A 25,616-nucleotide genomic window follows, 5' to 3' on the forward strand; every position below is an offset into this window, starting at 1 on the left:
TCCACTGTGTGCAGCCCCCCCTGCACTAACATAAATAACATGATAGTATCTCTGAAACTCAGTTAAACAATACCTTTTGATGAGACAGTGGTAGCAATACAAGGTTATAACATTTACAGAAGAGACAGAAATGCCAGTGGTGGTGTTGCTGTTTATATTCAGAACCACATTCCTGTAAAGATTAGAGAGGATCTCATGTTAAACACTGTTGAAGTAATATGGCTACAGGTTCTTGGGGTATGTCTCTATAAGCTTGGCACATCTACCACTGGGATTTTTGCCCATTCTTCAAGGCAAAACTGCTCTGGCTCTGCTGATGGGTTCCGCTGGTGTACAGCAATCTTTAAGTCATACCACAGATTCTCTATTGGATTTAGGTCTGTGCTTTGACTAGGCCATTCGAAGACGTTTAAATGTTTCCCCTTAAACCACTGGATTGTTGCTTTAGCAGTATGCTTTGGTTCATTGTCCTGCTGGAAGGTCAACCTCTGTCCCCATCCATTATTCCTTCAATTCTGACGAGTTTCCCAGTCCCTGCCGATTACAAAACACATCCCCACAGTATGATAATGCCACCACCATGCTTCACTGTGGTGAGCGGCCCTCTCTTGGCAGGTTTGTTGTGGTGCCATATTCTTTACATTTTTTAATAATGTATTTAATGGTGCTCCGTGGGATGCTCAACGTTTCGGATATTTTTTTATAACTCAACCCTGATCTGTACTTCTCCACAACTTTGTCCCTGACCAGTTTGGATAATTCCTTGGTCTTCAAAGTGCTGCTTGCTTGGTGGTGCCCCTTGCTTAGTGGTGTTGCAGACTCTGGGGCCTTTCAGAACAGGTGTATATATACTGAGATCATGTGACACTTAGATTGCACACAGGTGGGCTATTTAATTAATTATGTGACTTCTGAACGTAATTGGTTGCACCAGATCTTATTTAAGTGCTTCATAGCAAAGGGAGTGAATACACATGCACGCACCACTTTTCAGTTAAAAAAAAAAAATTTAAACAAGTGTTTTTTTTCATTTTACTTCACCAATTTGGAATATTTTGTGTATGTCCATTACATGAAATCCAAATAAAAGTACATTTAAATTACATGTTGTAATGCAACAAAATAGGAAAAACACAGAGGGAGATGAATACTTTTGCAAGGCACTGTATCTAATAGAACTCAATAGGTTGTCTTTAATGGAAGCTTCTCTAATGTCAAACATGTAAAGTGTGGTGTACCGCAGGACAGCTCTCTAGGCCCTCTACTCTTTTCTATTTTTACCAATGACCTGCCATTGGCAATAAACAAAGCATATGTGTCCATGTATGCTGATGATTCAACCATATATGCATCATTAACCACAGCTATTGAAGTCACTGAAACCCTTAACAAAGAGTTGCAGCCTGTTTTGGAATTGGTGACCAGTAATAAACTGGTCCTGAACATTTCTAAAATGAAGAGCATTGTATTTGACCTCAGCTGAATCTGGTAATGAATGGTATGGCTCTTAAACAAGTTGAGGAGACTAAATTACTTGTCATTACCTTAAATTGTAAACTGTCATGGTCCAAACATATAGATTCAATGGTTGTAAAGATGTGGAGAGGTCTGTCTGTAATAAAGAGATTATCTGCTTTTTTGACACCACGTCCCAAGAAGCAAGTCCTGCAGGCTCAAATTTGGTCTTGTCTTGGTTATTGTCCAGTCGTATGGTCGAGTACTGCAAGGAAAGACCTAGTTAAGCTCCAGCTGGCCCAGAACAGAGCAGCATGTCTTGCTATTCATTGTAATCCAAGGGCTGATTTAAGTACTATGCATGCCAGTCTGTTTTGGTTAAGAGTTGGGAGACTGACTGCATCACTTCTTCTTTTTATAAGAAACATGAATGTCTTTACAATCCCAAATGGTTTGCATAGTCAACTTACACACAGCTCTGACAGACACACTTACCACACCAGACATGCCACCAGGGGTCCTTTCACAGTCCCCAAATCCAGAACAAATTCAATAAAGCGTACGGTATTATATAAAGTCATTATATAGAGCCAACTCCGTTCCATCTCATATTGCTCAATTGAACAGCAAACCTGGTTTCAAAAAACAGCCTCACGGCACAGCCGCCTCTCCTCTATTTAAGCTAGATATGTGTGTTTTTATTGATATGTAGGCTATGTGCCTTTTTTGTCATTCTGTCCTTGAGCTGTTGTCTATTAATGTTCTGTATTATGTCATGTTTCATGTTTTGTGTGGACCCCAGGAAGAGTAGAGCCATGACTACACAGCTCTATTCCATATCAGGTAACTGATGCAAGCATTAGATATAGATACTTTTGTACTTGTTGCCTCCAGCATCTTCACAGGGTTCTTTGCTGTTGTTCTGAGATTGATTTGCACTTTTCGCACCAAAGTACGAACGCATCTCCTTCCTGAGCGGTATGATGGCTGTGTGGTCCCATGGTATTTATACTTGCGTACTATTGTTTGTACAGATGACCGTGGTACCTTCAGGCATTTGGAAATTGCTCCCAAGGATGAACCAGACTTGTGGAGGTCTACAATTTTTTTCTCTGAGGTCTTGGCCGATTACTTTTGATTTTCTCATGATGTCAAGCAAAGAGGCACTGAGTTTGAAGGTAGGCCTTGAAATGCATCTACAGGTGCACCTCCAATTGACTCAAATGATTCAATTATCAGAAGCTTCTAAAGCCATGACATCATGTTCTAGAATTTTCCAAGCTGATTAAAGGTACAGTCAACTTAGTGTATGTAAACATCTGACCCACTGGAATTGTGTAATACAGTGAATTATAAGTGAAATAATCTGTCTGTAAACAATTGTTGGACAAATTACTTGTGTCATTCACACAGTAGATGTCCTAACTGATTTGCCAAAACTATGGTTTGTTAACAATACATTTGTGGAGTGTTTGAAAAATGAGTTTTAATTTATTTATTTATTATTATTATTTTTTTCACCTTTATTTAACCAGGTAGGCTAGTTGAGAACAAGTTCTCATTTACAACTGCGACCTGGCCAAGATAAAGCATAGCAGTGTGAACAGACAACACAGAGTTACACATGGAGTAAACAATTAACAAGTCAATAACACAGTAGAAAAAAAAGGGGAGTCTATATACAATGTGTGCAAAAGGCATGAGGAGGTAGGCGAATAATTACAATATTGCAGATTAACACTGGATTGATAAATGATCATGTACAGGTAGAGATATTGGTGTGCAAAAGAGCAGAAAAGTAAATAAATAAAAACTGTGGGGATGAGGTAGGTGAAAATGGGTGGGCTATTTACCAATAGATTAAGTACAGCTGCAGCGATCGGTTAGCTGCTCAGATAGCTGATGTTTGAAGTTGGTGAGGGAGATAAAGGTCTCCAACTTCAGCGATTTTTGCAATTCGTTCCAGTCACAGGCAGCAGAGTACTGGAACGAAAAGCGGCCGAATGAGGTGTTGGCTTTAGGGATGATCAGTGAGATACACCTGCTGGAGCGCGTGCTACGGTTGGGTGTTGCCATCGTGACCAGTGAACTGAGATAAGGCGGAGCTTTACCTAGCATGGCCTTGTAGACGACCTGGAGCCAGTGGGTCTTGCGACGAATATGTAGCGAGGGCCAGCCGACTAGAGCATACAAGTCGCAGTGGTGGGTAGTATAAGGTGCTTTAGTGACAAAACGGCACTGTGATAAACTGCATCCAGTTTGCTGAGAAGAGTGTTGGAAGCAATTTTGTAGATGACATCGCCGAAGTCGAGGATCGGTAGGATAGTCAGTTTTACTAGGGTAAGCTTGGCAGCGTGAGTGAATGAGGCTTTGTTACGGAATAGAAAGCCGACTCTTGATTTGATTTTCGATTGGAGATGTTTGATATGGGTCTGGAAGGAGAGTTTGCAGTCTAGCCAGACACTTAGGTACTTATAGGTGTCCACATATTCAAGGTTGGAACCATCCAGTGTGGTGATGCTAGTCGGGCAAGCGGGTGCAGGCAACGATCGGTTGAAAAGCATGCATTTGGTTTTACTAGCGTTTAAGAGCAGTTGGAGGCCACGGAAGGAGTGTTGTATGGCATTGAAGCTCGTTTGGAGGTTAGATAGCACAGTGTCCAATGACAGGCCGAAAGTATATAGAATGGTGTCGTCTGCGTAGAGGTGGATCAGGGAATCGCCCGCAGCAAGAGCAACATCATTGATATATACATATGACTCCAACCTAAGTGTTTGTAAACTTCCGACTTCAACTGTAGGTTGTAGGTCTTATCCAGGTGGGAGAGGGCAATGTGGAGTGCAATAGAGATTGCGTCGTCTGTGGATCTGTTGGGGTGCTATGCGAATTGGAGTGGGTCCACAGTGTCTTGGATGATATGAGCCATGACTATCCTTTCAAACCATTTCATGACTACAGATTTGAGTGCCATTGGGTGATAGTCATTTAGACAGGTTACCTTGGCATTCTTGGGCACAGGGACTGTGGTGGTATGCTTGAAACATGTAGGTATTACAGACCGGATTAAGGGGAGTTTGAAAATGTCTCGTGAAGATACTTGCCAGCTGATCAGTGCATGCTCTGAGTGTGTGTCCTGGTAATCCATCTGGTCCTGCGGCCTTGTGAATTTTAACCTGTTAAAATATCTTACTCACATTGGCTAAGGAGAGCGAGATCACACAGGTCTAACGTTATCTGGCAGGGCTGAGGACAGGCTGTAACTGGGACACTGGAAAGTGAATACATTTTGACAGTGATTTGCGTGGGGAGCTGTGACCGGAGAGAGTTGACAGTCTGTGTGCACAAAACCAGTGTGCACACACAGTGATTGATGCACACACACACAAACACACACACACACACACACACAGCTTTTTAGCAGCCATTTTAAGGTGTGGAGGAATGTGGGGGTGTTAAAAATGTCACAGGTTGGTTCACATGACCATCACATCTGCCTGCCTGTAGGGTGTGTGCATGTGTGGAAGTTCTTTCAGATGGTGGTTAAGTTTGTGCTGAAGAGGCATCCTTTTTGTGCTCCTTTGTGTGATTTAAAAAAAAATGTTTTGTATTGGTTAGGGCAGTAGTCACCAACCAGTTGATCGTCAATCATCAAACATTTAGGTAAAAAAAACAACTAATAACACTTGCGTTTCTTTGTGCATATAATGGCTTATAAAAGTGTTGAACATTCTCCCTACTTCCACTCACGCTACAACAAGCACTGCAGCTGCAATGAATGAGTGTAGCAAAGTGTTCCTATAGGCTTGCGTAGTTATCATTAGTGGATTGTGTCTTTTTTAATAATATCAAGGAATATTTCACTTTCTCTGAACATAGCAGTAACAACATGAATTGGTGCATGAGGCAGAAATAATGCAGTGAGTTACGCCATCAGCTGAAAGACTGTGTCCCCTTTTCTCAGCAGAGGGAGGCAGAGCGGAGGGGACAGTGAGTCGGGTGAGCGGTAGCCTCACTTTTGCTCCCTCCCCTCAGACTGACCATCAGATGCAAGCCATCAGTCCAGTAAAAAAACAAGGTTTTGTTATGCTCACTCAGCTGTGCCTCACAAGTAATACAACAAATTATCTATTACCAGTGTGATCATATGCTTACGTTGTTTTAAATATCATTTTAAAAATGGTATGAGAAGAACATTGGCAGGGCAATTCAAGTATAGCCAATATGCAGTGATAATGTATTGGGTGGGTGGAATAGTGGAGAACAATTGGAGGGTTACTTCAAATCAAAGTTTATTTGTCATGTGCGCCGAATACAACAGGTGTAGACCTTACAGTGAAATGCTTACTTACAGGCTCTAACCAATGGTGCGGGGGAAAAAAGGTGTGTGTGTTGTGTGTGTGTGTGTGTGTGTGTGTGTGTGTGTGTGTAGGTAAGGAAAGGAAAGAAATAAAACAACAGTAAAAAGACATTTGAAAAAAGAGTAGCAAGGCTATATACAGACAACTGTTAGTCAGGCTTGTTGAGGTAGTATGTACATGTAGCTATCGTTAAAGTGACTATGCATATATGATGAACCGAGAGTAGCAGAAGCGTAAAAAGAGGTGTTGGCGGGTGGTGGGACACAATGCAGATAGCCCGGTTAACCAATGTGCAGGATCACTGGTTGGTCGGGCCAATTTAGGTAGTATGTACATGAATGTATAGTTAAAGTGACTATGCATATAAGATAAACAGAGAATAGCAGCAGCCTAAAAGACGGGTTGGGGGGGGCACACAATGCAAATAGTCCGGCTAACCATTTGGTTACCTTTTCAGGAGTCTTATGGCTTGGGGGTAAAAGCTGTTGAGAAGCCTTTTTTTGTCCTAGACTTGGCACTCCGGTACTGCTTGCCATGCGGTAGTAGAGAGATCAGTCTATGACTGGGGTGGCTGGTTGGGGTCTTTGATAATTTGTAGGGCCTTCCTCTGACACCGCCTAGTGTAGAGGTCCTGGATGGCAGGCAGCTTTGCCCCAGTGATGTACTGGGCCGTACGCACTACCCTCTGAAGTGCCTTGCGGTCGGAGGCCGAGCAATTGCCATACCAGGCAGTGATGCAACCGGTCAGGATGCTCTCGATGTTGCAGCTGTAGAACCTTTTGAAGATCTCAGGACCCATGCCAAATCTTTTTAGTTTTCTGAGGGGGAATAGGCTTTGTAGTGCCCTCTTCACGACTATCTTGGTGTGTTTGGACCAATCTAGTTTGTTGTTGATGTGGACACCAAGGAATTTTGAAGCTCATGTAATCCATGGCTTCTGGTTGGGGTATATACGTACAGTCACTTTGGGGACGACGTCCTCAATGCACTTATTGATAAAGCCAGAGACTGATGTGGTGTATTCCTCAATGTCATCGGAAGAATCCCGGAACATGTTCCAGTCTGTGATAGCAAAGCAGTCTTGTAGTTTAGCATCTTCTTCATCTGACCATTTTTTTATAGACAGAGTAACTGGTACTTCCTGCTTTAATTTTTGCGTGTAAGCAGGAATCAGGAGGATAGATTTGTGGTCGGATTTACCAAATGGAGGGCGAGGGAGAGCTTTGTATGCGTCTCTATGTGTGGAGTACAGGTGATCTAGAATTTATTTCCCTCTGGTTGCACATTTAACATGTTGATAAAGATTTGGTAGAACTGATTTAAGTTTCCCTGCATTAAAGTCTCCGGCCACTAGGAGTGCCGCCTCTGGGTGAGTGGTTTCCTGTTTGCTTATTTCCTTATACAGCTGACTGAGTGTGGTCTTAGTGCCAGCATCTGTCTGTGGTGGTAAATAAACAGCCACGAAAAGTATAGCTGAGAACTCTCTAGGCAAGTAGTGTGGCCTGCAGTTTATCACAATATACTCTACTTCAGGTGAGCAAAACCTAGAGACTTCCTTAGATTTCATGCACCAGCTGTTGTTTACAAATATGCACAGACCCCCCCCCCCCCCTGTTTTACCAGAGTGTGCTGTTCTATCCTGCCGGTGCAGCGTGTATCCCGCTAGCTGAATATCCATGTCGTCATTCAGCCATGATTCCGTGAAGCATAGGATATTACAGTTTTTGATGTCCCAGTTTATTGTCCAATGATTGCATGTTGGCATGTAATATTGACAGTAATGGCAGCTTTCCTAGTTGTCTTCTGCGGGTCCGGACGAGGCATTCGGCTCTTCGTCCTCTGCGTCGCTTCCTTTTGCATATAATTGGTATGTCTGACTTGTGGGGTGTTTGGAGAATATCGTGTGAGTCCTGCTTGTTGTTGTTGTTGTTGGAGAAATCTTTGTCTAATCCGAGGTGAGTGATCGCTCTCCTGATATCCAGAAGCTCTTTTCTTCTGTAAGATACGGTTGCAGAAACATTATGTACAAAATAATTTATTATATTAATTTACAAATATCGCAAAAAACCCCACATAATAGCACAATTGGTTAGAAGACCGTAAAACGGCGGCCATCTCCTCCGGCGCCATTTTCTGGCAGCAATGCAGATGTCATGGTACAGCTACAGTGGGGCAAAAAAGTATTTAGTCAGCAACCAATTGTGTACGTTCTCCCACTTAAAAAGATGAGAGAGGCCTGTAATATTTCATCATAGGTACACTTCAACGATGACACACAATATGAGGGAAAACAATCCAGAAAATCACATTGTAGGATTTTTAATGAATTTATTTTTTTAATGAATTTATTTTTTCTCATTTTGTCTGTCATAGTTGAAGTGTACCTATGATGAAAATTACAGGCCTCTCTCATCTTTTTAAGTGGGAGAACTTGCACAATTGGTGGCTGACTAAATACTTTTTTTGCCCCACTGTATATGAACACTCAATAAATGTGGTACTTTTTAATGGTACATTTACAAACATATTATGATAAATAGATTTGAAACTTGTATCTAATTATGGTAATTTGTGATATAAGTATGGCCAGTTATAATTGTAATGGTTTAGTAGATAATAATAAAAGATTAACAATATTTACCTGGCTTAAAAAGATGCTATGTAATATTTGTTGTTTACAGGAAACTCATTCAAAAAATGTAGATGAAGTTGTGTGGAAAAAGGACTGGGGGGGATGAAATATACTTTTCCCATGGGCAAAGAAACTCAAAAGGGGTGATGATATTAACAGTCATTTTGATCGGAATGTGCAAATTGATGCAAATTGATCGGAATGTCCAAACAGATCCGCAAGGTAGGTAATGATATTAAATATGATATTGGACCATACACAGATATGGCTCGTCAAACTTTACGGACCAAATAATGTTGATCCAAGTTTCTTTGAAAATATATATATAAAATAAATGATCAACCCTTACAAGCAATACAAGACAATTATTATGGTGGAAGATTATAATACTGTTTTAAATGCCTCAATGGACTGTAAACGAAATCACACTACAAACTATTTACCTCATGCTCTTAAGGAAATCACAAATGTCATGGATATATTGGAACTAGTGGATGTATGGAGCCTGACCTAGTGAGATATACATGGCGGAGGCTCAATCAAGCTATTCATCTCCACTACTTTCTTATGTCATTCTTGTTGGCACCTAAAGTTTAAAAAGTGTTGATGGGGGACAGAATGCGGTCAGACCATCAGATAATTGGCATATACATTACTCTTACTGACATTCCACATGGCGAGGATATTTTTACATTTAATCAAAGCCTTTTGGATGATCACTTTTGAACTAGGACAGAGGAATTTATAACTGTGTTTTTCTGACCACATAGGTACAGCAGATCCCCTTTATTGTATGGGACACTTTTAAATGTGCCTTTAGAGGCCATGCAATTCAGTACTCAGCTCTATAACTAAATCAATTTAGGTCAAAAGAGTCAATATTTACAAAGGAAATGGAAGGTCTAACAGAACAGATCGATAGCAATAAAAACTGTACCATAGAGGATCAGAATAAGGAAAAAACAAAATAAATGGAGGAACTTATTCAAGAACGATATTAAGTGTAATCTATTATCCTGATAAAGCAAACTAAATAATTTACTGGAACTTGTTACAAATGACAGAGTCACCCATAATTAACTAAATTATATTTTGAAAGAGGAAGCAAAGTACTTTAAGCACATGTTTTCATTTCAGTCTCCTCCATCTCCTCTAACCAAAGTTAATTGTATGGATTTGTTTCTATTTATAATGTAAAATTAACAGCTGTACAGAAAGACTCATTATCTTGATGCAATTAAAGCCTTTACGTCTAGCAAAACTCCAGGGCTGGATGGCATACCAGTTGAGGTATACCAAACTTTTTATATATACTCAGAGGACCATTATTAGCACTCCTATGTAAATGGTAGATTATCGGAAACTCAACAAGAAGGTCTGATTTCATTATTACTGAAACAGGATACAAGTGGTAAATATAAAGATATAAAAATGAAGGGCCCTTACACTTTAGTGTTGTGATGCAAAAGTTATAGCAAAATGTATAGTGCATAGAATTAAAAAGGTATTTATTGTTGGATATTATTCATTATAGTTTTTTTTACATGGACGATACATTAGAGATAATGTAAGACAAGTACTGGAAACAATAGAACACTGAAAAATTGGGGAAACCAGGGCTGACTTTGAAAAGGCTTTTGATAAAGTACGACTGGAGTTTATATATGAATGCCTGGAACATTTCAATTTTGGAGAATCTCTTATAAAATGGGCTAAAGTCATGTATAGTAACCATAGGTGTAAAATAGTAAATAATGGCTACTTCTCAGAAAGTTTAAAACTGTCAAGAGGACTAAAACAAGGTTGTCCTTTGTCGGCATATCTATTTATTATGGCCATTGAAATGTTAGCTATTAAAATCAGATCCGACAATAAAATCAAGTGGTTAGAAATCCAGGACTTAAAAACAAAGGTGTTATTGTACGCTGATAATTCATGCTTTCTTTTAAATCCACAATTTGGATCCCTCCACAGCCTCATCAAGGATCTAGATACGTTTTCTAACCTCTCTGTACCATATTACGTATTGGATGATTGAAATATTCAACTTTTACATTACCGTGTAGTTTACCAATAAAATGGTCTGATGGTTTTGTGGACATACTCGGAATACATATCCCGAAATAAATAGATGATCGCACTCCAATACATTTGTATAAAAATGTAGGAAAAATAGATAAGATCTTGCTACCATGGAAAGGAGAATACCTGTCTCTGTGGAAAAATGACCCTGATTAACTCTTTGTCATATCCCAGTTTACCCATTTTCTTATGGTCTTGCCTACACCTAGTTATTTAAATTATATGAGAAATAGAAATTTCAATTTTATTTGGAATGACAAGTCAGACAAAATTAAACGGGCCTATTTATATAATGAATATGAATTTGGAGGGCAGACATGATTAAATATTGACGCATTAGACCTCTCACTAAAGGCTTCAGTCATACAAAAGTTATACTTAAATCCGAACTGGTTCTCAAGCAAAATAATAAGAATGTCTCACCCCATGTTCAAGAATGGCCTTTTTCCCTTTATACAGATTATAACCTTGCACTATCTCCCAAATATCGCTATTTTTAAAACAAGCCATAGAAAGTTGGTTGCAATTTCAATTTAATCCACCCCTCCTGTGCACCTCCCTAGCCTTGCATGTCCTGTGCCAGCACTGCTTTCAAGATCTCCAGTACGCCTTCACGGTCTAGCCCATCCTTTGCCACCTTCACACACCAGCCCTCCGATGGCAGCTCCCCGCACCAGGCTTCCTGTGCGTGTCCTCGGCCCAGTACCACCAGTGCCAGCACCACTCATCAGGCCTACAGTGCGCCTCGCCTCTCCAGCGCTGCCGGAGCCTTCCTCCTCTACAGCGCTGCTGGAGTCTCCCGCCTGTTCAGTGCAGCCAGAGCCTTCCTCCTCTCCTGCGCTGCTGGAGTCTCCCGCCTGTTTAGTGCTGCCAGAGCCTTCCGCCTCTACAGCGTTGCCGGAGTCTCCTGCCTGTTTAGCGCAGCCAGAGCTGCCAGCCTGCATGGAGCAGCCAGAGCTGCCAGTCTGCATGAAGCGGCCAGAGCTGTCAGTCTGCATGGAGCAGTCAGATCTGCCAGTCTGCAAGGAGCTGCCAGTCTGCAAGGAGCTGCCAGAGCTGCCATTCTGCATGGAGCTGCCAGTCTGCAAGAAGCAGCCAGATCTGTCAATCTGCATGGAGCAGCCAGAGCCGCCAGTCAGCATGAAGCAGCCAGAGCTGCCAGTCAGCATGGAGCAGCCAGAGCCGTCAGTCTGCCAGGATCCGCCAGTCAGCCAGACTCTTCCAGATCTGCCAGTCAGCCAGACTCTTCCAGATCTGCCAGTCAACCAGACTCTTCCAGATCTGCCAGTCAGCCAGACACTTCCAGATCTGCCAGACTCTTCCAGATCCGCCAGTCAGCCAGACTCTTCCAGATCCGCCAGTCAGCCAGACTCTTCCAGATCCGCCAGTCAGCCAGACTCTTCCAGATCCGCCAGTCAGCCAGACTCTTCCAGATCCGCCAGTCAACCAGACTCTTCCAGATCCGCCAGACTCTTCCAGATCCGCCAGACTCTTCCAGATCTGCCAGTCAGCCAGACTCTTCCAGATCTGCCAGTCAACCAGACACTTCCAGATCCGCCAGTCAACCAGACTCTTCCAGATCCGCCAGTCAACCAGACTCTTCCAGATCCGCCAGTCAGCCAGACTCTTCCAGATCCGCCAGTCAGCCAGACTCTTCCAGATCCGCCAGTCAGCCAGACTCTTCCAGATCCGCCAGTCAGCCAGACTCTTCCAGATCCGCCAGTCAGCCAGACTCTTCCAGATCCGCCAGTCAGCCAGACTCTTCCAGATCCGCCAGTCAGCCAGACTCTTCCAGATCCGCCAGTCAGCCAGACTCTTCCAGATCCGCCAGTCAGCCAGACTCTTCCAGATCCGCCAGTCAGCCAGACTCTTCCAGATCCGCCACTCAGCCAGACTCTTCCAGATCCGCCACTCAGCCAGACTCTTCCAGATCCGCCACTCAGCCAGACTCTTCCAGATCCGCCACTCAGCCAGACTCTTCCAGATCCGCCACTCAGCCATACTCTTCCAGATCCGCCAGACTCTTCCAGATCCGCCAGACTCTTCCAGATCCGCCAGACTCTTCCAGATCCGCCAGTCAGCCAGGATCTGCCGGAACCGTCAGTCTACCAGACTCTTCCAGATCCGCCAGTCAGCCAGATTCTCCCGGATCCGCCAGTCAGCCAGGATCTGCCGGAACCGTCAGTCTACCAGACTCTTCCAGATCCGCCAGTCAGCCAGATTCTTCCAGATCCGCCAGTCAACCAGGATCTGCCAGAGCCTTCCTACTCTCTTGTGCTGCCGGGGTCTCCCGCCTGTCCGGCGCTGCTGCCGGGGTCTCCCGCCTGTCCGGCGCTGCTGCCGGGGTCTCCCGCCTGTCCGGCGCTGCTGCCGGGGTCTCCCGCCTGTCCGGCGCTGCTGCCGGAATCTCCCGCCTGTTCGGCGCTGCCGCCGGAGTCTGAAGAGCCCCTCTGTCCCGAGCTGCCCCTCTGTCCCGAGCTGCCCCTCTGTCCCGTGTTGTTAAGTAGGGTTGCCGTGGCTGGGAGGTCACGGAAGCGGACAAGGTGGGGGAAGACTGCGGTGAAGTGGGGGCCACGTCCAGCACCAGAGCCGCCACCGCAGACAGATGCCCACCCAGACCCTCCCCGATAGGTTCAAGTTTTGCGGCCGGAGTCCGCACCTTGGGGGGGGTGGGGGGGTAATCAGGGTGTGATCTGAGTGGGCATTCTATGTTGGATGTCTTGTTTGTCTATTTCTGTGTTTGGCCTGATATGGTTCTCAATCAGGGGCAGGTGTTAGTCATTGTCTCTGATCGGGAACCATATTTATGTAGCCTGGGTTTCACTGTGTGTTTGTGGGTGATTGTTCCTGTCTCTGTGTTTTGCACCAGATAGGGCTGTTTCGGTTTTCGTACGTTTGTTATTTTGTTAGTTTGTCGTGTATAGTTTCCGCATTAAATTAAATGAATCACAACTACGCTGCATTTTGGTCCGGTCCTCCTTCCCACAACGAAAGCCGTGACAATTTGTTTTGGTACTGTCCATATGTAGCTTGTTTTTGGTCACTGGTACAGAAATGGCTGAAGAATTACAACATTTATGTGGAGCTAACTCTGAAGATAGCACTACTGGGTGATCTTAAAAGTAATAGTCAATCGATCAATGATTTAATAATGCTTTAACAAAAATGTACATTTTTTGTTTACAATCTAGAAATTATGAGAATAGAAATGTCAACATCACAGCACAGTTGAAAAGTATATGACAAATAGAAATCCAATATGGATGGTGTTAAGCGATAGATGGGAAGGGTTGAATGGAGCTGAAGGTTGGGAATAATAACAACTAATAACAACAAGATAACTAATGTCAACATACTGTGTCTGTAAAACTAATATAGGTTCAGAGCTTTTGTGAAAGAAATAGATGTTTGAGGTTAGAGGAAGGACTGGAGTAAAAAACAAACAAAATATAACTATTGTAAAATAGACTGCCCGTGAAATGTATATAGTATGTATAAGCTGGAAGTAGAAGCCTAAGCGTTGTTGTTCACTACTTTACTCCAATTAGGGGAGGGGTGGTAGAGTGAGAAAGTAATAAACTATATATATTTTTAAAGATGCGTGTGTGTGTGTGTGTGTGTGTGTGTATACAGTTGAAGTCGAAGTTTACATACACTTATGTTGGAGTCATTAAAACTGTTTTCAACAACTCCACAAATTTATTGTTAACAAACCATAGTTTTGGCAAGTCGGTTAGGACATCTACTTTGTGCATGACACAAGTCATTTTTCCAACAATTGTTTACAGACAGATTATTTCACTTATAATTCACTGTATCACAATTCCAGTGGGTCAGAAGTTTACATACACTAAGTTGACTGGGCCTTTAAACGGCTTGGAAAATTCCAAAAATGATGTCATGGCTTTAGAATCTTCTGATAGGTTAATTGACATAATTTGAGTCAGTTGGAGGTGTACCTGTGGATGCATTTCGACACCTACCTTCAAGCTCAGTGCCTCTTTGCTTGACATCATGGGAAAATCAAAAGAAATAGACCAAGACATAAGAGAAAAAATGTAGACCTCCAGAAGTTTGGTTCATCCTTGGGAGCAATTTCCAAACGCCTGAAGGTACCATGTTCCTCTGTACAAACAATAGCACGCAAGTATAAACACCATGGGACCACGCAGCCGTCATACCGCTCAGGAAGGAGACGTGTTCTGTCTCCTAGAGATGAATGTACTTTGGTGCGAAAAGTGCAGATCAATCCCAGAACAACAGCAAAGGACCTTGTGAAAATGCTGGAGGAAACAGGTGCAAAGTGTCTATACCCACAGTAAAACGAGTCCTATATTGACATAAACTGAAAGGCCGCTCAGCAAGGAAGAAGCCACTGCTCCAAAACTCCCATTAAAAAAGCCAGACTACGGTTTGCAACTGCACATGGGGACAAAGATCGTACTTTTTGGAGAAATGTCCTCTTTTCTGATGAAACAAAAATAGAACTGTTTGGCCATAATGACCCTAGTTACGTTTGGAGGAAAAAGGGGGAGGCTTGCAAGCCGGAGAACACCATCACAACCGTGTTGTGGGGGTGCTTTGCTGCTGGAGGGACTGGTGCACTTCACAAAATAGATGTCATCATGAGGGAGGAAATTATGTGGATATATTGAAGCAACATCTCAAGACATCAGTCAGGAAGTTAAAGCTTGGTCGCGAATGGGTCTTCCAAATGGACAATGACCCCAAGCATACTTCCAAAGTTGTGGCAAAATGGCTTAAGGACAACAATGTCAAGGTATTAGAGTGGCCATCACAAAGCCCTGCTCTCAATCCTATAGAAAATGTGTGGGCAGAACTGAAAAAGTGTGTGCGAGCAAGGAGGCCTACAAACCTGACTCAGTTACACCAGCTCTGTCAGGAGGAATGGGCCAAAATTCACCCAACTTATTGTGGGAAGCTTGTGGAAGGCTACCCAAAATATTTGACCCAAGTTAAACAATTTAAAGACAATGCTACCAAATACTAATTGAGTGTACGTAAACTTCTGACCCACTGGGAATGTGATGAAAGAAATAAAAGCTGAAATAAATAATTCTCTCTACTATTATTCTGACATTTCACATACTTAAAATAAAGTGTTGATCCTAACTGACCTAAGACGGGGAATTTTTACTATGATTAAATGTCAGGAATTGTGTAAAACAGTTTAATTGTATTTGCCTACGGTGTATGTAAACTTCTGACTTCAACTGTATACTACCGGTCAAAAGAGTGTGCAAGCTGTCATCAAAGCAAAGGGTGACTAATTGAAGTATCTCCAATATAAGATATATTTGGATTTGTTTAACACTTGTTTTGTTACTACATGATTCCATATGTGTTATTTCATAGTTTTGATGTATTCACTCTTATCCTACAATGTGGAAAATTGTTAAAAAATAAAGAAAAGCCCTTGAATGAGTGTGTCTAACAATAATGTTTTGGCCCTATAGCTTACTGCACAAACCTTATTTCTTCAGAACTGTTTTTAATTGGTTAATATTTCATTGGCTTATGTTTTTTAAGTCACGTTTAAAAAATATCTGAGCGGTCGTTCTCTGCTTGCTTTTTGACTCAAAGTGATGTTGACTCAGAAAAGGTTGCTGACCACTGGGTTAGAAGCAGCCAGTGTTTTAGTGTTGTATGAATAAGAAAGATGACAAACACTCTCCATGTAGTTTACAGGAGATGTGTTGCAGTGATGTTGCCGTGTCAGTGATTGTGTCAATATGAGTGTGTCTGTAGTATCGCAGAGCATCCATAAACCAATGTGCAATCCTGTAATCCCAAATGTGTATTTCCAATGTGTGGCAGACAATGTCTACACACACACCTGAGACACCCACAGCCCGAGCCACATTTCCCCTGACCTCCCTCTTTCTTGTTGAGTCGGTGTGTTTGACATTCTCCCTGGTAACCACAGCAGAGGAACACGTGTGTTTTACCCATCATAGGGATCATAAGTGAGGAATTTAAACTCTGTTACTCTGTCAGGACTAACCCCCCCCCCCCTGATTCAGGCCTAGTCTGTGTTAGTGCCTGGTGAAAGAGGAGACGCAGCAGCACACGGAGGCCCACCGCTCGGAAGTGAATTTCTCTTTTTAGCTGCAGCCCAGCCTAACCTCTGGTGTTTTTTGTGTCTCTGCTTTTATGTCAGTTCCTCAGACTAAATTGGCCTGAGATGTATTTCTGAATCACATATTTTTTAGTCTTCTGGAGAATTCTGGGCTAGTTTGCACTCTACCTGTGTTTGTTTAAACCATCTGGATTTTAAGAGAAAGAGGGATAGAGAAACTGAGAGGGGATATATTGAGTGGGACTCATAGGGAGGAGGGAGAGAGACGCATGAGCATAGAGGATGAAAATGGAAAGAAAAATCTGAAGAGGAAGCACTCACATATTGTGAGTGTGAGAGAGAGATGCATACTGTCATGTATAAATAGCCTGTGTGGCAGCGAGCTAGAGGGCTGGTGAGTGTGTGTAAGAGTGGAGCGAGACACCTGTGGAGAAACCCATCAGGGGAGAGCAAATATTAACCAACATGCTGCTTATGTATTCACTTAGAACATAACACAGCCAGGCAGAGCAGAAAGCAGAGGTAACTAGCTACTGCTGCAGGTACGCTATGGCTGCTCCTGTTAGGGGACGGAAGGGGCCGTGTGTGTCATGGAGTGCCAGAGTCGTTCCATGTCATTTCAACAAGCCATGACACCCACTGTCTGATAGTTCTGAAATTGTGTCTCTAGTTAGAAACCGGTAATATTGGCATTCCTGAAATATTGCTGCCCCCGGACCCCCACAACCCACGCCAATCAGTATACAGTATCAGTTCTCTATGTAGGAATCTAGGTACGTTTATTTTTTATTTATTTTATTAAATGTGTAATTGAAGTCGCTTGTTTAGCAGCAAAACCAATGCGTTCACATCTTTGGGGCAAAACAAACGGGGTTGGCTTGGAATCAAAAGATTTTAACAACATGTAAAATATATTTATTCTTTATTGAAAACATAAGGACATTTGCACAATTAGCACTTGTTGTTACAGTTGTTGGTTAGCTAGCTAGTGAATTGTTAACTTATTAGCATAGACGTGACATGAGTCAAAACAAGTCATGGTATCAATAACTAGGTACAACGAGCTGAAACAAGCCACCTATGATTCAGGTGAATGGATTATCTTGGCAAAGGAGAAATGGTCACTAACATGGATGTAAGCAAATTTGTACACAGCAATTTAGAGAAATACGTTTTTTGTGCTTATGGAACATTTCTGGGATCTTTTATTTCAGTTCATGAAACATGGGACCAAGACTTTACATATTGTGTTTATATTTTTGTAGTTCTGTATAAATACAAGAGACCAGCAAAATGGATAAAAGAGTGTGGCTGTATAGTACTTTCACAGTACTTTATGGTAAATAATGCAAGCGACTTCAATGACACTTTCTCTGATCAAGGGGGAAATAGTACTTGTTAAACATAGAGAACTGATACTATATACTGGCTGTTGGGGTGGGATTGGATTGGGGTGTGGGGGGTTCATGGGTGGCTTTTGACCATTACATTTTTTTTTTATCCTCATGTCTTACTGATTGTTAGGAAGACGTTTGGTCCAAATCGGATGTTGTATATTACTTTTATATTTACTGAATATTATCTGAATTCTATCAATTAAAATGGCCAATTTGGGTGCAATCAGTTAGCTTAATTTCTCCGAGATCAAATTAGCTATGTCCGGGTTAGGGGAGGGTTTGGCCGGCAGGGATATCCTTGTCCCATCGCGATCTAGCGACTCCTGTGGCGGGCCAGGAGCATACACGCTGACACGGTCGCCAGGTGTACGGTGTTTCCTCTGACATATTGGTGTGGCTGGCTTTCGGGTTATGCGGGCATTGTGTCAAGAAGCAGTGCAGCTTGGTTGGGTAGTGTTTCGGAGGACGCACGGCTCTCTACCTTCGCCTCTCCCGAGTCCGTACGGGAGTTGCAGCAATGGGACAAGACTGTAACTACCAATTGGATACCATGAAATTGGGGAGAAAAAGGGGTAAAAGTTTTTGGGGTTTTTTAATTTAAAAATTATATAGTTCAGGAATGCTAATTGTATCTGTTAGTAACTACAGAAACTATTTCAGAACAATCTGAGATGATGGTTGGCGAAATCCTGTTTCTTGTGCTTTTTGAGGTGGTACGACCCCAGAGAGAGACCTGTGGCAGTGTACCAGGTGTGTGACTGGTCAGGTTGTGTGTGTGTGTGTCATCGCACCTAAGTGAAGGACAAGTCATGATGTTATGTTTCAGCAAGGCTATTAGATTTGCCTCTCCACCATAGGTTATGTCTGAGTTTTACACATTGCTATGTTTGTAATGAGAGGGTAACATGGGAACAGTCTAGCTTTGTACGAAACGTCCTGATCTCGTAAGCTTAAATTCTGTTTCACTATCCGTGTAGCAAAAAAGAATGTAAGCTCGTGAGATCAGGATGGTTGGTACAAGGTTAGGAACTGGTGGCAGCAGTATAAAAGGCTTTTATCTCCTCAGCCCCTCCACCCTAACCTAGAGCTGTCATTCACTCACTGACTCACCCAGGGCTGGGGAGGGCAGGGCAGGAGATACCCACCAGCCCCCTGGCAACACATTCCTTATGCGACCAGGCTTTGAAGATCACAGAGAAATGAGGAGAGCAAAGGAGGTGTGGAGAGCGAGAGAGAGGGAAAGATGGAGGAAGAGAGGGAATCTTCTGAGGAGTTCAGATGGGCATGCCAGAATGCACACACACGCACTATAGTCCATCTTGGCATCACTTCAGTCACCCGAGTCTTGCGCCACAGAGAGGGACTGTACTGTAGGCCACTTGGAAGACCGAGTGGGGCTCGAGGTACTGCTATTGCTGTTGTTTGCTCGATAGTTGAATTGTATGGGCTTGTTTACTTGTTTTATTTTAGTCAGGATGGGTAGCCAATTGGCCTCCTTTTAAATGTCTCTATTCAAACTGTCAAGCCTGCGTTTGAATAAAGCCTTTAGCAAATATGATTAAACATACTCTATTGTCACTCTCTGGTGCCCAAACACATTCATAATCACATAATGCATAGCCTATCACTGGACACTAGCTAATGGTTTGCTCTTGTTATATCTTTATTATGATTGGATTATGTTGGACCATTGTGATGCATAACGGAACTGCTTTTTCCTCTGACTTGCTCCTCTGGATTTGCCCCAAACATAACGCTTTGTATTCAGGACATTAAGTTGAATTATTTGCCACATTTTGGGCAGTTTTACTTTAGTGCCTTAATGCAAACAGGGTGCATCTTTTGTCATATTTTTATTCTGTACAGGCTTCCTTCTTTTCGGGGCGGCAGGGTAGCCTAGTGGTTAGAGCGTTGGACGAGTAACCGAAAGTTCAAACCCCCGAGCTGACAATGTACAAATCTGTCATTCTGCCCCTGAACAGGCAGTTAACCCACTGTTCCTAGGCCGTCATTGAAAATAAGAATTTGTTCTTAACTGACTTGCCTAGTAAAATAAAGGTAAAATTAAAAATAAAATAAAAATTCACTCTGTCATTTAGGTTAGGATTGTGGAGTAACTACACTATATTTACAAAAGTATGTGGATATCACTTCAAATTAGTGGATTTGGCTATTTCAGCCACACCCATTGCTGACTGGTATATAAAATCGAGCACACAGTCATGCAATCTCCGTAGACAAACATGGGCAGTAGAATGGCCTTTCTGAAGAGCTCAGTGACTTTCAACGCAACATCGTCATAGGATGCCCCCTTTCCAGTCAGTTTGTCAAATTTCTGCCCTGCTAGAGCTGCCCCTGTCAACTGTAAGTGCTGTTACACCAGAGTGCTGAAGCGCGTAGTGTGTAAAAATCATCTGTCCTCGGTTGCAATACTCACTACCGAGTTCCAAACTGCCTCTGGAAGCAACTTCAGCACAAGAACTGTTCATCAGGAGCTTCATGAAACCGGTTTCCACGGCCGAGCAGCCGCACACAAGCCTAAGATCACCATGCACAATGCCAAGCGTCGGCTAGAGTAGGTTAAAGCTTGCCACCATTGGGCTCTGGAGCAGTGGAAACACGTTCTCTGGAGTGATGAATCACGCTTCACCATCTGGCTGTCCCTCGGACTAATCTGGGTTTGACGGATGCCAGGAGAACGTTACCTGCCCCAATGCATAGTGCCAACTGTAAAGTTGGTGGAGGAGGAATAATGGTCTAGGGCTTGTTTTTCATGGTTCCAGCTAGGCCCCTTAGTTCCAGTGAAGGAAAATCTTAATGCTACAGCATACAATGACATTCTAGACGGTTCTGTGCTTTGTGGTAACAGTTTGGGGAAGGCACTTTCCTGTTTTATCATGGCAATGCCCCCTTGCACAAAGCAAGGTCCAGATGGAAATGACTTTCCGTGTTCAGTGTGGAAGAACTTGACTGGCCTGCACAGAGCCCTGACCTTAACCCCATCGGACACCTTGGGATGAATTGAAACGCCGACTGCGGGCCTAATCGCCCAACATCAGTGCCCGACCTCACTAATGCTATTGTGGCTGAATAGAAGCAAGTTCCTGCTATAATGTTCTAACATCTAGTGGAAAACCTTCCCAGAAAAGTGGAGGCTGTTAGAGCAGCAAAGGGGGGACCGACTCCATATTAATGCCCATGATTTTCAAATAAGATGTTTGACTAGCCTCCCGGATGGCGCATTGGTTAAGGGCGCTGTACTGCAGCGCCAGCTGTGCCATCAGAGTCCCTGGGTTCGCGCCCAGGCTCTGTTGTAACCCGTGGGGCGACGCACAATTGGCCTAGCGTCGTCCGGGTTAGGGAGGGCTTGGTCGGTAGGGATGTCCTTGTCTCATCGCGCACCAGCGACTCTTGTGGCGGGCCGGGCGCAGTGCGCACTAACCAAGGTTGCCAGGTGCACGGTGTACCCTCCGTCACATTGGTGCGGCTGGCTTCCGGGTTGGATGCGTGCTGTGTTAAGAAGCAGTATGGCTGGTTGGGTTGTGTATCGGAGGACGCATGACTTTCAACCTTCTTCTCTCCCGAGCCCGTACGGGAGTTGTAGCGATGAGACAAGATAGTAGCTACTACAACAATTGGATACCACGAAATTAGGGAGAAAAAAGGGGTACAATTTTTTTTAAATAAAATGTTTGACTAGCAGGTGTTCACATACTTTAGGTCATGTGTACATTTTGTTGCTCCATCCTCAGTTTTCTCCTACCACAACCATTAAACTGGAACTGTTTTAAAGTCACTATTAGCCCCATGGTGAAAACCCTGAGCAGTTTTCTTCCTCTTTGACAATTCAGTTAGGAAGGACACCTTTATCTTTGTAGTGACTGGTTATATTGATACCAAAATTGGGTTTAATAACTTCGCCATGCCCAAAGGGATATTCAATGTCTGCTTTTTATTTTATTTGACCCATCTAAGTTGTCTTTTTTGCGAGCCATTAGAAAACCTCCCTGGTCTTTGTGGTTGAATCCGTGTTTGAAATTCACTGCTCGACAGGGACTTTACAGATAATTGTGTGTGTGGGGTACAGAGATGAGGTAGTCATTCAAAAATAATGTTAAACACTATTATTGCACACAGAGTCCATGCAACTTATCATGTGACTTTTTAAACAAAGGAGTTGAATACTTATTGACTCAAGACATTTCAGATCTGAATTTTTAATTAATTTGTAAAAAATTAACATAATTCCACTTTGACATCATGTGATATTGTGTGTAGGCCAGTGACACAGTCACACAAACAAATCTCAATGCAATACATTTTTTAATTCAAGCTGTAACACAACAAAATGTGAAAAAAGTCAAGTGGTGTGAATACTTTCTGAAGGCTCTGTATGTCCTTTGACAATTGTTCTCAGTATAGTCATACAGGTTTTGGATGTTGTACACATGAAACTGTGTCATTCCCAACTTGATCCATATTCCATTTGGTTGGACTCGAGCCATGCTTCTCCATGTAGCCAACGCATGCGCACACAAAGTCCAACCAAGTGGAGTATAATGTTGCCAATTTAAAGTGAAATTCCTCCATGTTTATACCCTAATATATCTTGGTCAGCCAAGCATCTCCCTGTCCCATTGCTCAGACAGACCTCACAGTACATATAAGACAGACGGAACAGAGACGTGGCACGAACAGGGGACAGAGAAGGGAAGGTTGAGGTCCACAGAGAAATGGATTTTCCCTGTTCTGTAGTGTAACAGAGCATAGCAGCCGTTCGACTAACTAACTATCAGCACCCATTGTTGACAGTACATCAAGAATCCATCTTAGTGGTCCATTTGTTTGTTATTATGGGTAAAGCTTGGGGTCAGTCCCACTCTGGCAGCCCTTCCTGAGAAGGGGACACATTCCTTGTGCAACACAATGGAATGTGGTGGGGAGGCCGAGGGGAGTAATGTATTTCCTTTTGAGGCAACAGTAGAAGAATAGAGAGCGAGTTTGTTGTTAGGAGCCTTTATGACAGCTGTTTCCTGACAGAGAGGCCTTCAGTGAGATGGCCATGACAGTCCTGTCTGTTTGCAGGGGCTCTTAGCTCCTCACTTCACCTTTTTTCTCTTCTCCTCCTTCCTCCACTAAGGTTGCAGAGCTGTGTGTGTGTGTGTGTGTGTGTGTGTGTGTGTGTGTGTGTGTGTGTGTGTGTGTGTGTGTGTGTGTGTGTGTGTGTGTGTGTGTGTGTGTGTGTGTGTGTCCGTGTGTGTGTGTCCGTGTGTGTCCGTCCATGTATCCATGTGTGTATGTTCCTAGAAGAGGTTGTGTAGCCTGGGCAATGGGTTGTCTCTCTGCTGGATGGCTGTGCTGTAACCTTGTCCATGCGTTTAACATTCTCTCCAGGCTCATAGAGAGCTAAGTGCTGCAGCCTGGCACACTGCCCAGACCCTCCCCAGCCCACCACATAGGGACTGGGACAGGCTGGAATGACTATCAGTTGAGCCCTGATTGTCTATTTATCCCCTGTCACAGCAGTTTGGAGCCTGGATTACAGTCGTGTGTGTTTGTGAGCAGGTATACCTATTGCTGCACGGTTTACCCTGCCTCTTCACTAAGGAACTGTTTCACTGCTCTGTATCCCTCTGCCTTTCTCCCTCCTTCCCTTCACTCTCCATCCTTCTCCATAACGCTCTCCATCCCAAATGAGGCTCACAAACTTTTACACAATCACACAGATGTTGAAATCTCAACACTGGAGTAGTGTAGTGTATCTGACCTCTATGTGCTTTAGCAGTCTGCTGTAGAGGCTGAGGCTCAATTTGCTGCATTGAGGCTGGCTGCTTGCACATGACTGGGCAGCAGCAGCCCAGTGTTTAGCAGAGGCCAATGATGCAGTGCAGTTATTGGGACACTGGCAGTGCCTGTCTTGGGTGCTGAGCCAGGATTGGATCGGAGCAAAAAGAAAAACAATATTAGATCTGTGACCTTAATTCATTTAGCTGTTTGTTTTGTTCAACTCCATGTAATTTTCCTCAACGTACACTGTATTCTAAATGGATATTATTGTTTTTGTACGTATAGAACGATGTGTGCATGTGTAGGTGTGCGTGCTTCCGTCCATGTGTGCCAAGTACAAATGTAGGATCTTAATTTTATCACCCTTTTGTTGCTGCGAATTTTCCTGCAGGAAAACCCACACTAACACACAGTTAAATCAACAGTATTGCACTTTTCATATAGCTTACTATTGGCCAGTTAATAGCCTAACTACCTATCAAGCAACATTGCAGATTAATCCTGTTGCTGCATGATTGTTTTGCTGTGACAATATAGGTCAAATGAAGATCCTACATCTGTATGTGTGTGAGCGCATGTGCATGCATGCACTTGTGTGTCTACGTACATGTGCATGGCTGCATGCATGTGTAGGCTACTAGGCTGTTTGGATGTTTAGTCTGGCCAATGTTAGGCTGCTGTGGGAACAGTGCTCAGTGGACACAGCTGGCAGAAAGATGTCTGTAATCATGGGCTTATGTGACATGTTCAGTCAGCAGGTGTGTGTCTGTGTGTGGCAATATGTGTGTGTGAGTATATTACTAAGGGAGTGTGTATTCTGGAGGGGAGTTTGGGTGTGTTGCATGTTTGTAGGATAAGACGTGTATGTGTGGCGTTCTGCTATTCTGGAGGAAATGGATCTGTTCCTGAAGGGAATCACAGCAAGACAGACAAACAAAACATTGTAGAAGAAAAGTCCAATTCCCCCTCGCGTTTCTGTTGCACGCCGTCCTCCTCTCTCTGAACGATGCTGACAGCGCCGACACAGATGGCAAATGCATTCTGTCAGACAGACTTTAGCCTTGCTTCTCTCCAAATAATCCTTACCCTTTTTATGGAAAGAGAGAAAAGTATCTCCCTGTGTGTGGATTAGAGAAATGTCTCCTTTTCCTCATTCCTCCTTATCTCTGTACCTGTAAATTCACCACCACCCTTTAAATAGCAATATACTATAGTAACACTGTATGACTGACAATATTGGAGTGTGTGTTAGTGATTCAGGCTTGTCGTTGGCCCTACCTCCAGCTGGATTGATTAGTATGTGTTTTCCAGTGTGTTTCTCCTCACGTTGTCTTGTCATTTTATAGCAGTCTGTTACGGCCGATTACATTACGAGCAGCTTGTTGCAACACACTTCCAATGAGCTGGAACTCTATATTAACAGGGTTGTTATCAACGTGTTCAGAGCGGGAGGCTGTGTGTGTGTGTGTGTGTGTGTGTGTGTGTGTGTGTGTGTGTGTGTGTGTGTGTGTGTGTGTGTGTGTGTGTGTGTGTGTGTGTGTGTGTGTGTGTGTGAGGGTGTATGCTTCCATGTCATCTTTTCTTGACCTTCGTTTCAGTGTCACTTCCCTTTCCTGGTGATCCACAAAAACCTTGAGAAAGGAGACGCCCTTGTTAAACACACCCTGTCTTTATTGTCTACTGATACACACGCATGCACGCACACACACACGCACACACACACATGCACACACAGACGCACACACACAGATGCACACACAGAGAGGAAAGCAATAGTGAAACATTTTGAGTCTGTTCCTCTTGAA

At 43.3% G+C, this 25,616-nt stretch overlaps 1 protein-coding gene across 1 annotated transcript in view; it reads left to right on the forward strand.

The window, feature by feature from the left end:
* cfdp1 (craniofacial development protein 1) overlaps positions 1–25,616 on the forward strand; it is a 59,138-nt gene that overhangs the window by 27,408 nt on the left and 6,114 nt on the right. The gene's annotated exons all lie outside the window — the stretch shown is intronic.

The sequence above is a fragment of the Oncorhynchus masou genome, chromosome 31 (assembly GCF_036934945.1).
Source record: "Oncorhynchus masou masou isolate Uvic2021 chromosome 31, UVic_Omas_1.1, whole genome shotgun sequence".
NCBI lineage: Eukaryota > Metazoa > Chordata > Actinopteri > Salmoniformes > Salmonidae > Oncorhynchus > Oncorhynchus masou.